Below are 14,606 nucleotides of genomic sequence, written 5' to 3'. Positions count from 1 at the left end.
TTTTCTTCGTTCCTGACAAAATAGAAAAATGGATTTAATAGGTTTTGCTTCTATACCCCTGAATTGATCCTCTGACTGCTATAACTCCGTTAGGTTGGATCTAGTACCTTGCTGGTATCGCAAATACCTGAACAGATGTAAATCAATTTACACTTATAATTCCAAGCAGGCGACTATAAGTGGTAAACCTGTTGAGCACGGAAGCAGGCTTTTGCTGTTCACTTGATCCACGAGTACAATTTTTTCACTTTAATCTCTATTGTTTGGAGTTCGTTGTCCAAACAACGATATATATATATATATATATATATATATATATATATATATATATATATATATATATATCAAAGACATTATAATTCGTTGTATGTGTATAATGTATTAAATCACTACGAATGCATATGAGAAGAAAGAAAAAATACTGATCATGCATGAATTTAAAAAATGGTTGATATAGACTTAAAATATCAAGACTGCAAAGTTGGAGGAAATAAGTTGACAAATCTTTCCTGGTCCTACTTCAATTCCCCGTCATACCAACAACTATTTCCTTCTCCACAGGAAATCTTACTTATCACACTGAGAACGGATTGAAATCGAAATTGAACAATGCTAGGAATTACAGATCTAAATGAGATAAGACCTCGGGTTTTCTGCTTGCAAACCGAATACGTTTACCACTCACCCCACGGTAATCAGTTCCTTGAGTTTACACAGAAACTGTTAAATATGTGAAATCTCTTCATTAAGTTTAGGCGAACCACTAAGGCCCTGTGAAGAGATTATCTATACTTAATTAATTTTCTTCGTGAAATTTTATTGCTTAGGAAATTCACATTTCAATATTATTATTGCTTTATTATTACTAAAAATCATTGCAACCTCTATCGTTTTGCAGATTCAATCTGAATTACAACAGTTATTGTGCAGCAAAAGAAAATTGTACTTACGTAAACAATATGGTTATTCATTACAAAAGATGTAGTTTCTATTTGGTCTAGGAATTAATTCGTGCGGTTGGTACGCACACATTGAAGCTGTAGTACAAACACAAAATACATAAATACCTTAAGAAAAATATTGTCCATCGCTAGCCACCACTTTCGCCCATCTGTCAGGCAATGTACGGATTCCGTGGCGAAAGAAGTCCTCATCCTTGGAAGCGATCCAGTCAGAGACCCATGTTTCGATATCTTCTGAAGAAGTAAACCGCTGTCCAATCAAATCGTTGTTCATGCAATCGAACAAGTAGTAGTCCGAAGGAGCAACGTCTGGTGAATACGGCGGGTGGGGTAAAACTTCCCATCCGACATTTTCTAAATAGGTTTTGACCGGTTTTGCGACATGTGGGCGAGCGTTATCATGTTGAACAATAAGTTTATCATGTCTGTTCTCCCATTCTAGTCGTTTTCTGACTAGAGCTTGCTTCAAACGCATTAATTGTCGTCGATAACGTTCTCCATTCATAGTTTCACCCGGTTGCAGCAGCTCATAGTACACCACACCTTTCATATCCTACCATATGCACAGCATAACCTTTGCACAGTGAATATCTCGTTTTGGTTGTGATGGACCTGGTTCACCTGGTTTCACCCAGGCCTTTTTTCGTTTAGGGTTCTCGTAATGGATCCACTTCTCATCACCCGTAATAATTCGATGCAGAAACCCCTTTCTGCTCTGTCGTTGAAGCAGCAATTCGGAAATGGTTTTTCGTCTTTCAACGTCTCTGTCTTTCAATTCATGTGGAACCCAATGTGACATCTTTTGAATCATTCCCATGGCTTTCAAGCGTTTGGAGACTGTTGTTTGATCAACGCCTAATGCTGCTGCAAGTTGTTCCTGCGTTTGACACGAATCCTGCTCGAGCAATGCTGTCAATTCTTCGTCTTGAAATTTTTTTGGCTGTCCAGCTCGCTCTTGGTCTGCCAAGCCGAAATCACCACTTCTAAACCGTGCAAACCACTTCTGACACGTTCGCTCAGCTAGAGCATGGTCACCATACACTTCCACCAAAATACGATGACTTTCAGTCACACTTTTCTGCATGTTAAAGTAATGCAGCAGGACACCCCGCAAAAACACTTTATCAGGCACAAATTGCGCCATGTTCACTTAACTACGGGTTTGCAACACATGAGTGGATACACGGAACTGTGGGACGCTCCGTTCGTTGCGCCATCTCTTGTCCACCCGCACGAATTAATTCCTAGACCAAATAATTATACCCAACTATTACCAAGGGATCAGAAAACCACTTTATACAAAACGAATATGAAGTAGGATACGAAATAGTTAAATGGTTTGGATGAAAATTATCCATGTTTTGGTGTGTTGAAATCCTGAAGTAGGTCATTTTTTTTTTCTTTTTTGCTTTTAACACCCGGATACAAATCATTTCTTTGAATAACCCTTCGTAAACAATCTTCTTTTCAAATTCTATTAGAAAGTAATATGTTCTTATTATAATTACGGCGTTTGATGCAGATTTCCGTGGGATGAAGATGCTTAATTTGAATTAAAACTCGAATATTGTTTTATATTGCACTTTAATACCTTCCCTTACATAAAAATTGTGCTAGAAAGGGACGTTAAATCCCTATTAATTAATTAATCAACTTGTCACAGGGACAGATATGGTACTGTGCGTCGCAAAAAATAAAGTTTTTTATAGCTAGAACCGAAGAAGCAACACAGGAGATGATTGACAAAACATTTGACACCGGAAAACTACAGTACGTATATGGAATGGAAATCAACATAGAAAAGTCGAAAGTCATGAGAATATCTCTAGGAAACACGCCTTTACGGAACAGAGTAGAACAAAGAGAGTTGAAGAAGTCGAGAATTTCAAGTATTTGGGAAGTATTTTGACAAGAGACGCTTACTGCACCAAAGAAATCAGGTCAAGAATCGCCGTACCGACAGAAGCATTCAACAAGAAAAGATCACTCTTAACTAGCAGGCTTAATATTGTACTTAAGATGAAGTTGGTCAAGTGATATATATATATATATATATATATATATATATATATATATATATATATATATATATATATATATATATATATATATGGAGCATTGGACTGTATGGTTCAGAAACTTGGACATTATAGAAATTAGAGAAGAAATATATAGAGAGCTTTGAAATGTGGTGTTGGAGGAAGATGCAGCAGATAAAATGGATAGAGAGAGCAACAAACGAAGATGTTTGAAAACGGATAGGAGAGAAGAGGAAACTTCTAGCCAGTATCCTTACTGGGAATGCCAATTGGGTTGGATACATTTTGCGAAGAAATTGTCTTCTTCATACCATTATAGAAGAAAAGATGGAAGGAAAGCGAGGGTTAGGAAGAACACCAGAGCTGATCGATGAATTGAGAAACATTAGGAAATATTGAGAGTTAGAAGAGGAAGCTTAGGATAGAAAAATATGGAAGAAATGTTTCCAGGCCTAAACCTAAAATTGAAAAAAAAACTTTAGTACCAGGATCGGCCGAAAGGCAGAATACTTAATAATAATAATAATAATAATAATAATAATAATAATAATAATAATAATAATAATAATAATAATAATAATAATAATAATAATAATAATAATAATATCGAGTACACTTAAGTTAGGATTTGGTCAGTATAGAATATGTTCTTTGTGGTAAAATATTGTAACACGTGATTTTTACGGCTTTCTTTCAAAGTAATAACACCATTCACAGAAACTCTACATAGACCTAAGCAAATGTTAGTCTGACGGTGTCAGGTCCAGGATGTGCGGTGCATTGTAATCTCTCAATAAAGCTCTAACAATTTTTGACGGGTCGTTAAGGATGCAGCAGTTCGATGTTATCAGCTTGGCATATACATCCTTTCAGTTGAGCAATTCCAGTAGTTTGTTTTTGTATTGCTCGGTATATTTGCACTTGCTGTTGATAACACAGGTACGAGTCTATCGTTCTTCCCGGTAGCAGCAGCTCGTAATGCACGATGACCCTTGAATCCCTCCAAACGCACAGCATGAAATTCCTGCACTTCAGTGTGAACAGCACAATCACATAGCAGGCATATGCCTATCATGTTCCTTCAGGTACATGGGAATGTATCATGTATGTGCCTTATGTACCACTGAGAGAAGAATCACATGGATGACAAGCGATAGTCACAGTCTATGTCTGCCCCTACGCACATGCCTGACATGTTCCTGTAGAACGTAACTAGTATGTTCTAGGTATGTTCCCCATGCCATAAGCGCCAATGAACCACAAAATTACCCCCAAAATATGTTAAATCGCCTATATGCGTAATGTGTTTACATTAAGATGAGTCTAAAAATCACTTTAAACAAGTAATAAAAAGTACCCCAGGGTGGGCGCGAAACACAAACCTTTGGATTACTAGCCGCGTGGTCTTCCGAATTGGCCACGAAGGTGATGAAAACAATGTCGCTTGTAGAGGGATAAACTGTTGATGTCTTTTGAATTTGGCTAATCAGAGTGGTCCTTTAATCGCATATATTCAACGATAACCATTTGGGGCCAGATAAAATCAACTCGCCATGTAATTTTATAACAAAATGACTAGTGTCTATTTATTTTATTTCATGGTTATTCAATATTCACTTTCAAATGATCGACGACAGTTGCCATCTAATAAAGTTGATGCGTTTGTTGCTTCTAGAACACAATCGCTTAGAAAAAGAAGCAACATATGTATCAAGTGAGGGAGATGAATTTAGAACACCTAAATGTAGCATGCTTAGTACATCTTGTGCTGTTATAGTATCTAAAACAGTATGTACCTAAAGGAAGTACCTAGAACATGACAGATATATGTCCCAAGTGACGATATAAAAGCAAATGACTGTTAGAATGAAAAACTGAGCCAGGTATATAAATGCTATACTTGTAGTACATAGTTGCAAATATCAATTAGGTGTATCAAGTACCTAAAGCTGTAGATAGCTGACGTACATACTTGGCACATGAATACCATATGTGCCAAGTGTCGGGTACCTAAAAAGTAGCTGGGACACTTAAATGGCACATGCTTAGCACATTCTGTGCTGTTAGGGTTTGCCATAGACTGTGGAGCTTCTCACTTGCACTATATGATCTTTTTCGTACATTTTTTGTAGATTATCTACTCTTAATCACTCGTGAGTAGCTGCTTTAGAAATATCTCGAGTTCGCTATGTCTGTTTGTAATAAGAAGCTAACTTGTATAGTTTGAGACTGAAAGTAATTAGGGTCAGAGGGGGATATAGAACCCGGGGCAACACGAATCAAAGATATTCGTAACAAGTAACCGTTCAGATATAAAAGGTGTAAATGAACTATACCGACAAACTGTAAGAGTGATTCCTCACATCAAAATAAGCCAAAAAGGTCCTGCGGACCTATGGGGAAAAGTGCATAGTTTCAGAGCTAGGACTCTCCAAAATCGCGAAAAAGCCAAATTTCAAGAGGCCGTATTTCGAATTCGAGAAATTGTGGAATGGTGGTCCTTATCAGCGTAAAGGAAGTCACGCATACACAATCCAAATATGCACATTTCAATTAATGTTCAATGGGTGTGCAAAGTATTCCCTGAGGGTGAAATTCACAGACGTACCATCAACCAAATTTTCAGATATGCTTTGACTTAATAATTGGTCAAAAGTAGGCAAACAATAAGCCTTCAAAGCACTGAATACTGAATCTTTTGGCGTGATGTCTGAAGTGATATGGATCGTCAACATCAAGGTACCTGGTACTCAGGAAAAAGCATGCTGCGATGTTTTCTTTGATGCTTATAAATGAAGAAAACGTGAAATATGTTGTGACGAAATACATCGCATCACATTTATTCCGAACACAAAAAATACGGAGATGCTTGTTTCGAACATTTCCGACTTCCCTCCAAAGCACTGTTGATTCTTACCTCCTGCCTAGTTTGGATCCTCCTTGAAATCAGAGTATATCTTAAAACTCTATTGAGAACATAATTGAGAATTATACCCTGTACAGAATACCCTGCACACAGGCACGTAGCCAGGATTTCGTGAAGGGGGAGTCCGTGACATGAAATACTGTGGTCATCACGCCAGGGATTCGATCATTCTAAACAATTTTAATGTAACATATATTGGTTCGTTTAGCCAGGGTTTCGTAACGGGGGGAGGTGACATGAAATTCTGAAGGCCCGGGAGCTCGATCAATCTAAACTACTTTACTATCAACATATATTGGTTTGTGAGGATATGTTGGTAAGTATTTTAATAAACTATGAAGAAATCCCGAGTGAAATTAAAAAAAAAACGTATTGAAAAAGATTATACAATATTTACATCCTTCCTCTGTTTATTCAAATATAACAATTTTCCTTTCATTATGACCTCAACTTTTATAAAAAGTACATATTCACTATTATAAAAGGTACATGCTCAATAATGTCTTGTAAAATATTTTTCAATATATGCGTTCCTTTTTCTGTTGAATCAAATGTTAACAGAATTTTCTTTCCACATATCTTTTTGTTTTTATTATTCTGTCAACTACTGTCTGTTTCAAATGACAGGTTAAAGGAGCAGTAGAAAATTGTTTCTGAAATAACATGTTTGATATTCCAAGGATGCGATGACGAAAAATTATGATAAAAAGTGTCCACGCTTTTACACAGCGGCACTATGCTTTCAGAAGTTTGAAACCTCCCTGACTAGTAGCAGAAATTCTGAGAATTTCGCAACTTTTCTAGAAATTTCAAATTCCCTGACTCTTCCAGGATATACCGCTCACCTCGCAACCATGTATTGCAAGTAATACAAATTTCCTCATAAGAAAGAGTAACCAAAAGCTTCCTGTAGTTTATTTTTAACGCTGATCCTTCTTTTTCTCATTTCATTTTGTTTCATCCTTCCCTAATTTTTTTTATTTCTGAACTCGAAAGGGGGTCCGGAACCCCGGACCCTCCTTGGCTACGTGCCTGCTGGACATCCATTGAAAATTGATATAATATGCACTTTTGGATTGTGTATGCGTGGTTTCCTTTACACTGATAAGGACCATCATCCATAGTTTCTGGAATTCGAAATAGTGCTTGTTGAAATTTAGCTTTTTCGCGACTTTGAACAGCCTTAGCTCAGAAACTATGCAGTTTTCGCAATGGAACTTTTTTCCTCTTATTTTGATGTGAGGAATCACCTCTTACAGTTTGTCGGTGTAGTTCATTATCCCTGTATAGATGCGTAAGAATGGTGACTATAGTGGCCAGTACATCCTTCTTTTCTCATTTTTGTAAAAAAACTAATAGTAGCCCTATATCATATTATTAATGCGGAGAATACGATGGTTTAGTGATAGAGTGCTTATTTGTGGCGCGAAAGGTACATAGTTTAGTCTTAGGCAAAGTCAATTTCTATTGAGTAACATAGTTTCCGTTGGGTTTCTCTTGGTCCTACCTTATCAGTCCATCATTTCTTTGACAATTATTCGTTTCCATTAAGCATCTTTAGCATATAATGCGTGGATCGTAAAATTGAAAGATCTCATTTCACCTTTTTTATTACTACATTTGATAATGAAGTCTAATTTGTATTATTGATTTCCAAGGCTATGTAATAATTGACTTTTACTAAAGCTGAAATGCCTTTAGGCTAGTCTGACTTTATACCTTTATCCTGTCATTAACACCACGATCACTTAAGCTTTGTTGTGGTATTATAACATCATACTACAAAATGGCAACGCAAATTAATTTCTGAACTTCCGACACCTCGAATATCAATCTATCTTCCTCTGCAGTATGATCCTATCTCTATCTTAAATGTTTTCCCTTCGTGGCCTTCAGAAGGAGGTGGCGATAACATCGACGTAACAAGTGTGAAGAGCTCTGCATATAACAGCAAGTTTGTCTTGTACGTTGGGATGTGCAGATATTGGTTTCAATTTAATTATAGGGACAGTAGGTGAACTCAATTTAAACTTGACAGCAGACTCTAAAAGAACGTGCTTAAGCATCTCTTTCTCTCTCTCTCTCTTTGCTATTTTCCCGTCCTCTTCTACTCACGACGTGAAAATCACACTGTCTTGAGAGCGAGCACCTAATTTTAGTGCTAAAATGGCAGAGGTCTCTCTGATGCTATAGGAAATTAACTAAGTGGGTGCTCTTATACTATTTTGTTTTATTTGAGTGCGAAAAGATGTCGCTGCTGTAATAACACCAGCGTTTGTATTGAAAATTAAATTTTCCGCTAGTTGTGAGGCTTTGTACTGTAGACACATTTATGTATTGGTACAATACTTTCCAGTATAATGGTGTTTTAGCTTGAATAAACTTTCACATATGCATTGTACTGTTTAGTATGCTGTCAATTACAAAGATATACTTATATCATTTATTAACTTCACAAAATTTTTATTAATATTATTAAACTACAAGTTAGATCTTAGTGCATTTATTATGTAATAATTTAATTATTTCGTACTCAGGTACTCATTCAATAAAAAAAATATATGCTTGAAGTACAGGTATTAGCTATCATCAGAAATTTCATCAGATATTTTTCAGGGGGAACAAAAGACCTACACACAAGCAAAGTCGCGAATATACACACTTTGATACATGTACAGTAACACAATGTAAAACAACTATTGAAGCATATTCCATAACTTTATTAACAACAGTAAGTACAGGGTGAGCAGCGGAAACATGTTTTTTAAACTACTAGTACTGGGCAATGAGTAGGGGTATTATTTTGAGCGACCTTTGACAGACAGCTCAGACAATGCAGTTTCACTTTCATTAGAGCGTCGGAAAATAGAGAATCATGTGTTTGGGGTTCAGATGTTCTTTAGAAACAGAGATTCTGTGGTCACGGTTCAACGTCTTTTCCGTCGAAAGTTTTATGTCGAAAGACGAGGTACAGTTTCAGCTTGAAACAATATATTCCGATGGATTGCAGCTTTCAGAAGTAATGGAACTATGTTGAGAAAGAAACCTACCTGGCCTTCCCCATTCAGTTCGAACTCCCGAAAACGCAGAGTGAAAAGAGCAGTTCTTGCCTGTTCGAAACGATCCTCTAGGCGATGGGCTGTATCGCTGGATATTTCACGTCGTTCGCTGCATTGCATCTTACATGATGCTCTCAAATTTTCTTTTTCATCACAGATCCAGTGGTGTGGGAGACCCGTGTTCGATTTCCATCGGGAGCTCATGTGATGCGGATTCCACGTTAATCAGTATATATCCATGTCTCATAACCTCGAAGTGACGTTAAACTCAACATCAACTCAACTCATTGTTTCTTGAGGCTATATTAAAATGTTGTATTCTTTAAATAGGTTGTAAGTATAATATATTAAAATTTAAAAAAAAAATAATATTAGCGTTGGTAATAGATCTCCTGTAAGTTACATCCATCTTTTGAGATATTTACTTATGATTTGTATACAGTGGTGGATCTAGAAGGTAGAAACGGGGGAGAGGACAGCCAGCCCCCAGACTATGATATCATGTGTTTGCTATGAACTTTCAAAAATATATAAATTATAACTTCAACTATTTCTGTCACTCCAAAAACTGGGGGCCTAGTCCTCCCCGGCCCCTGCCTAGGTCCGGCACTATTTGTATGTTTATTCATTCCAGCAAATGGTAAAAACATTTCAACTCCAACAACGAAAAGACAATGTATATTTCTAATTTTGCTTTATGACTTTACAGTTACGTAGTGCTGCTAATGGTAAATAAATTCTGATTTTGGTACAGAAATATCCTTGTCATAATTTTAGGCTAAATGGGATTAGTCAAGGTGTTAATTCCCATCTCACATAAGAAAAATGGCGGAAATTAATATCTTCGAGATAACCAGTGGTTAGTAAACCATTAAGGCAGATGGAAAGATACCGAGCAGATGGAAACAATTCATGGAACGCTGAAGCGATTACAAGAAACCACTTCTTGCTTCCTCTGACGTTTTGATCCTACTACATTTCGACAAACACAAGGACGGACGACATAGCCGTTTCATAAGATTTCCAATACATATACGTGAAATGACATGAAATCTTTCAGTTTTACGGTTATAAACGGTAGGCATAAGGAGACGGTGATGACGAGAAATGCATGAAATGGTGGAATGAAGGAAGCAGAAGGAAATGTAAGAACTCCGAGAAACTCCACGCACACGGTGCTTGCCTACCATTTGCCGCGAGCTGGAATCGAACCACTTACCCCATGCACCAGAGATAAAAGGTCTACCACTGAGCTACCGCGGCCCTATATACATATTTATGGTATAGTCTGAAAGTCTACAATAAATATCGAGAAATTTCAACACATTCACATTGCAACTTAAGCTCTATTACGCCAGAACAAAAAATCAATAAGTTTTTTTTTTTTGAAAGTAAAAGAAGAAGAAAAGTGATCGAACATCGGAAGTCGATAGAGAAGCTAGTAACATAAAATAGAGTTTTCTAATTTGGAACTTGATGACAAAGCTGTTATTTAAAGACTATAACGCTAAGATGCTGAAAATGAAGAGAGAATAGTTCAAGATTGCTGACAGGGTTGAAAACGTAGCACGTTTAGCAGCCTCTGGTAATAATAATAAGAAGAAAGAGAGACGTTCTATCAGACATTTCAGAGAACGATGTTAATTTTCGTGGTCCCATAAATTAGGATTTTGTAGACCATTTCCAATTGGAACGACGTGATCAATGATGGGATAAAATAGCGAAGAACAGTTGAATAGCAAACTCGCTTTCTTAGAGAGAAAGCTCGAACAGAGTTGTGGTCCATGTTCCTTCTGCAATTTTATCACCCGACTGTTGAACCCAATTAGTCATTGGAAATAGTGTTTCTACCATATAATATACAAATAATGTCTACAAATATAATGGTAGTATCGTCAAAGCTTTTTAAAAAGTTTGGTTTACTAAAATGTCTTTATATATTAATTCTGCCTATTGATGTGTCTGTCCGTCCTTCCGGGAAACCAAACAGTCTCAAGAATTATTTGGTGGGTCACCATTGATTTTGATCAGACTATAGTGGATTAAAAGTTAGGAATTGAGTTGAGTTGATTTTGAGTTTAACGTCTCTTTCAGCAACGAGGCTATATGAGACGAGATCTACTGATTAGCGTGGAATCCGAACCACATGAGTTCCCGGGGTCTCCCACGCCAAAATCGCGTACGCTAACCGCTTAGCCACCGAGGAGCTCAAGTTAGGAATCAAGTTGGTTAGTGAGAGTGGTATTTCAAACCGGAAGTAGTAGGAATCAACCATTTCCGGTTTCAACATTCATCATTATAGAGAAAAGAAGGTAAAAGCTAGAAAATGTTCCCTGCCATCGATTAAGGATCCCAAAGACATATTTTATCTTCATCCTTTCTGCTAAACCGGGGCACGGTGGCTCAGAGGTAAAACACTTACCTCGGTTGAGTGGGATCCTTCGTTCGATCCCCACCCACATAAGTTGGACGTGAATAACATCGTGTTGGTGTATTTTTTTCTGGTACTTCAGTTTCCTCCCACTTTCTCATTCCACAAATTCTTTTATCGTCATTCGCTTGACTTAATCACCGTATCCCTTAGACTCAAGGGCATAGCTTCCGATTTTAATATAATTGATTAACATACAGCGTTCGACCGACGAAAGTAGAAAAAATCTTTCAAGTCTTTCAGTTTTACGTCCCACGTTATGTCCTTTAGTCTAAGGGAGACGATGATTATGGAAAATGAATGATAATGGAAGAATTAGTGGAATGATAACGCGGGAGGAAACAGAGAAAACCCATGGGCATGATATTGTCCACCACAAATATACTTGGCCAGGGATCTCGCGCAAGATGTAAGCGCTTTACTACGGAGTCACCGTCCCCTTCCCCCCCCCCCAAAAAAAAGGAGAGAAGAAAGTATGTGATCGTGAAATAAATTAGACTAGAAATTGCAATGGATTTACACGTTTTATGGTCCATACATACCGAAAAAGTGTTTTTTCGACATCTGTCTGTCTGTTTGTTTGCCGTGATATACACTTGCCAAGACCAACCAACCAACCAACCAACCCTAACCAAATTTCAAACTTAAAGTTTTCATGTGATCATCCAGTGGAACTCCTCAAATTTTCCTTAAACTTCTAAAAAGTAAGGATGTTTTACTGAAAGCTGAACTTGAAAAAAAAGGCGATTTTCTCAAACAAATATCTCTAACGATTTTCTTCACATTCCATAAATCAATATTTCATTAAGAACCCCATACTGTGTCATTTCTCTGGGATAAATCGAGAAGGGGTCGTTTAGGCGTGTATTTCTAAAATGGGTTTCTTGGATCATTTTCTCAAAAACGACTCGGACGATTTTGTTCGTATTTCATGAATAAATATTTCACAATATGTCATTACTTACTTGTTCTAAAGAATTTACGAGAGATAGTTTATTCTTAGGGATGAGTTTCTTTTGATACTACATTTTCAATCTGATTTAAACTATTCGCTAAGGAAAACAAGACTTTTATTGTAAAAATAATTATTAGCGTTTAACAGTTTCGCCAACTATCCACTTTAGCTTTAACATATATTATATGATATAGTGTCTGATGAAGCCAAATTGATCATTGGCTAAAATATTACACGGTAATAATAATTTTTACAATAAACGCCTTGTTTTCCTTAGCGAATAGTTTAAATCAGATTTAAGTCTGTTAAAAGCGAAGCTTGTATATTATTTTTTACAATAAACGTATTATTTTCCTTAGCGAATAGTTTAAATCAGATTTAAGTCTGTTAAAAGCAAAGCTTGTATATTAATTTTTACAATAAACGTATTTGTTTTCCTTAGCGAATAGTTTAAATCAGATTTAAGTCTGTTAAAAGCAAAGCTTGTATATTATTTTTTACAATAAACGTATTTGTTTTCCTTAGCGAATAGTTTAAATCAGATTTAAGTCTGTTAAAAGCAAAGCTTGTATATTAATTTTTACAATAAACGTATTTGTTTTCCTTAGCGAATAGTTTAAATCAGATTTAAGTCTGTTAAAAGCAAAGCTTGTATATTAATTTTTACAATAAACGTATTTGTTTTCCTTAGCGAATAGTTTAAATCAGATTTAAGTCTGTTAAAAGCGAAGCTTGTATATTATTTTTTACAATAAACGTATTATTTTCCTTAGCGAATAGTTTAAATCAGATTTAAGTCTGTTAAAAGCAAAGCTTGTATATTATTTTTTACAATAAACGTATTTGTTTTCCTTAGCGAATAGTTTAAATCAGATTTAAGTCTGCTAAAAGCAAAGCTTGTAGACTATATACAATGGAAAATGTTACTTTTCCACAAGCGACTCGGGCGATTTTGCTCATATTTCATTCTTGTTATTACTGTATAATGTAGCTAAAATCACTTCCGTGAGATTATTCAGAATTGGAAGTTTACTCTTGGTGTGATTTTTTAAAAAGCAATTTTGTAAAATAATACTTATGCTTTTTTTTGTTGTTATTTTATATAGTCTACAAATATTTCATTAATAATCATAACATATAACATAAGAAACTTCTCATGAAAACCCTACAAAGGGTAATGTATTTCTAGTGATGAGTTTTCTTTGGGTGAACTTTTTGCAAAATGATTTACCGTATAATTTTGTTGGTATTTCACAAGAAAATGTTTTATTAATAACTGCAGCAGAACATGATTTACGTAATACACTGGAGCAGTAAACTTCAGTGCGGTGATCTATACCTTTCTTTTAGAATTGATTTGGCGATTTAGAAATAGAAACAATCTTCTTTTAGCCCTCTATTCCGATTTTAACGTTAATAAGTGTAGAGTTAAAACTGTAATAGACAGCGAGAAGCGGTTTTCTGCATTTAATTAAATATCCCAAGAATATATTCTATCTTCGTCTAGTCTATCAAGCATGTACAGCGACGCAACTCGCCTTAGTACCCTCTGTCCCTGACCAAGCAAACCCAAATGCTAACCCACTGCACCTGATATTGGCATCACATAGTAATGCATCTATTCACTGGCGCAAATCACGGGGAGATGAGGGGAACATGTCCCCTCCAATCTTGCAACTGGGGGAGGACACTACCCCAAGTAATCCGATTTGAAATATGTTTTCGGGGGAGAAATGTGATGATTTGTACCCGATTGTTACAAAAGAAAGTGAGATTAAATTGATGTCCTCCCAGACTAAGCCTCAAACCTGCCCGCTTCTCAATGTTGAAGACAAATCTGCTCCACTGATCCTCCACAGCATTGTTTTGCAACGTCATAAATATTTTGATCATCGCTTACAGAAAGAAAGAAAAAAAAAAGATTATGGAAATGGTCTTACCTGTTGCACCTAATGTTGAAAACAAATTTGCGCCGCAGCTCCTATTTCATTTTTCTTAAAATGATAAAGCTTGATTTAAAATTGCCGTACATAATTTAATTTTTAGCAAAAGGTAAAACGCCAAACTAATTAGTATTTGATTGCCAAATAATCTGAGAGTAGCATGCTAGACATATTCTTATAGTCTTATCATAATAACTGCAAACCACAATGTTTTTGGAATTATATCGGGATGTGCATATGTGTAGAATGAATAAGCAGTCTGTTGATTTAGAATAGAATATTTAATTATGA

The sequence above is a fragment of the Thermobia domestica genome, chromosome 15 (genome assembly GCF_964235325.1).
Source record: "Thermobia domestica chromosome 15, izTheDome1.hap1.1, whole genome shotgun sequence".
Classification (NCBI taxonomy): domain Eukaryota; kingdom Metazoa; phylum Arthropoda; class Insecta; order Zygentoma; family Lepismatidae; genus Thermobia; species Thermobia domestica.
This window is presented reverse-complemented; position numbering follows the sequence as displayed.